The sequence below is a fragment of the Schistocerca serialis genome, unplaced genomic scaffold (assembly GCF_023864345.2).
Source record: "Schistocerca serialis cubense isolate TAMUIC-IGC-003099 unplaced genomic scaffold, iqSchSeri2.2 HiC_scaffold_182, whole genome shotgun sequence".
In the NCBI taxonomy this organism is placed as follows: domain Eukaryota; kingdom Metazoa; phylum Arthropoda; class Insecta; order Orthoptera; family Acrididae; genus Schistocerca; species Schistocerca serialis.
The window spans coordinates 20,001-22,500 of NW_026047743.1; the positions used below are offsets into that span (position 1 = coordinate 20,001).

The following is a 2,500-nucleotide window of genomic DNA, read 5'->3' on the forward strand; positions in this document are numbered from 1 at the left end:
TCGGAGCTGGGTATAGGGGCGAAAGACTAATCGAACCATCTAGTAGCTGGTTCCCTCCGAAGTTTCCCTCAGGATAGCTGGTGCTCGTACGAGTCTCATCCGGTAAAGCGAATGATTAGAGGCCTTGGGGCCGAAACGACCTCAACCTATTCTCAAACTTTAAATGGGTGAGATCTCCGGCTTGCTTGATATGCTGAAGCCGCGAGCAAACGACTCGGATCGGAGTGCCAAGTGGGCCACTTTTGGTAAGCAGAACTGGCGCTGTGGGATGAACCAAACGCCGAGTTAAGGCGCCCGAATCGACGCTCATGGGAAACCATGAAAGGCGTTGGTTGCTTAAGACAGCAGGACGGTGGCCATGGAAGTCGGAATCCGCTAAGGAGTGTGTAACAACTCACCTGCCGAAGCAACTAGCCCTGAAAATGGATGGCGCTGAAGCGTCGTGCCTATACTCGGCCGTCAGTCTGGCAGTCATGGCCGGTCCTTGCGGCCGGCCGCGAAGCCCTGACGAGTAGGAGGGTCGCGGCGGTGGGCGCAGAAGGGTCTGGGCGTGAGCCTGCCTGGAGCCGCCGTCGGTGCAGATCTTGGTGGTAGTAGCAAATACTCCAGCGAGGCCCTGGAGGGCTGACGCGGAGAAGGGTTTCGTGTGAACAGCCGTTGCACACGAGTCAGTCGATCCTAAGCCCTAGGAGAAATCCGATGTTGATGGGGGCCGTCATAGCATGATGCGCTTTGTGCTGGCCCCCGTTGGGCGAAAGGGAATCCGGTTCCTATTCCGGAACCCGGCAGCGGAACCGATACAAGTCGGGCCCCTCTTTTAGAGATGCTCGTCGGGGTAACCCAAAAGGACCCGGAGACGCCGTCGGGAGATCGGGGAAGAGTTTTCTTTTCTGCATGAGCGTTCGAGTTCCCTGGAATCCTCTAGCAGGGAGATAGGGTTTGGAACGCGAAGAGCACCGCAGTTGCGGCGGTGTCCCGATCTTCCCCTCGGACCTTGAAAATCCGGGAGAGGGCCACGTGGAGGTGTCGCGCCGGTTCGTACCCATATCCGCAGCAGGTCTCCAAGGTGAAGAGCCTCTAGTCGATAGAATAATGTAGGTAAGGGAAGTCGGCAAATTGGATCCGTAACTTCGGGATAAGGATTGGCTCTGAGGATCGGGGCGTGTCGGGCTTGGTCGGGAAGTGGGTCAGCGCTAACGTGCCGGGCCTGGGCGAGGTGAGTGCCGTAGGGGTGCCGGTAAGTGCGGGCGTTTAGCGCGGGCGTGGTCTGCTCTCGCCGTTGGTCGGCCTCGTGCTGGCCGGCGGTGCAGGATGCGCGCGCCTGCGCGGCGTTCGCGCCCCGGTGCTTCAACCTGCGTGCAGGATCCGAGCTCGGTCCCGTGCCTTGGCCTCCCACGGATCTTCCTTGCTGCGAGGCCGCGTCCGCCTTAGCGTGCTCCTCCGGGGGCGCGCGGGTGCGCGGATTCTCTTCGGCCGCCATTCAACGATCAACTCAGAACTGGCACGGACTGGGGGAATCCGACTGTCTAATTAAAACAAAGCATTGCGATGGCCCTAGCGGGTGTTGACGCAATGTGATTTCTGCCCAGTGCTCTGAATGTCAACGTGAAGAAATTCAAGCAAGCGCGGGTAAACGGCGGGAGTAACTATGACTCCCCCAGCACCTAGCCGGCCAACCGGCCGTGCCGAAAATCTTGTAACTTTTGCAGCAGTATACGCCTGTAGTGAGTGCCACCGCAGCTTCACCACCAAGAATGGTCTCGGGGTCCATCGCCGCCGCCAACATCTTGCGGCCGCCAACGCGGAGATCGTGACGGAGAGGCATCGCGCGAGGTGGACGGAGGAAGAAGTCCTGTCGCTCGCCAAGGCAGAGGCCGAACTGTTCCTCGAGAGGGACGCCCGGTTCTTCTTTGTCAATCAAGAACTCATCAGGATGTTCCCCGACCGAACGCTTGAGGCAATCAAGTGCCGACGGCGGCAAGCTGCCCACAAGCAGCTTGTCCGCCAGTTCATGGAGGCGCTTGAGATCGGTCGGGGGGAAGAGCCGGCGTCCCGCCGGGGAGCAGCGAGCCCGCTGCCTGACGCGGGCGAGGCCGCTGCGCCGCCCGTCGACGCAGCCGAGGACTTCGCGGCCGACTCCACCGGGCCGCCGCCGGAGGGGCCGACTGACGCCGCCATCTGGGAGCATCTGGCGGGGCTACCTGCTTCCGCCCAGCGTTTCTCTGCCCTGGATCGAGTCATAGGTCTGGGGCGGGGCACGCCGCCCGATGTCATCCTGGGCATGCTCCCGGATGCCCTTGCGTCGGTCGGGTCCAGAGGGGAGAGATCGATCACCAGGACACAGCGGCCGCGCCAACCATCGAAGCGGCCGCCTGCCGCGCCGCCGACGCAGAAGCGCAAGCGGCGCCGCTGGGAATACGCGAGAACGCAGGATGCCTTCCGACGGTCGCGTGCACGTTGCGTGCGCGGCCTCTTGGATGGCACCCTGCTCCAGCCGCCA

The 2,500-nt window shown here is 62.0% G+C and overlaps 1 pseudogene; it reads left to right on the forward strand.

Moving 5' to 3' along the window:
- The window catches only part of LOC126443752 (large subunit ribosomal RNA), a 7,622-nt pseudogene that overhangs the window by 1,222 nt on the left and 3,900 nt on the right, over window positions 1-2,500 (forward strand).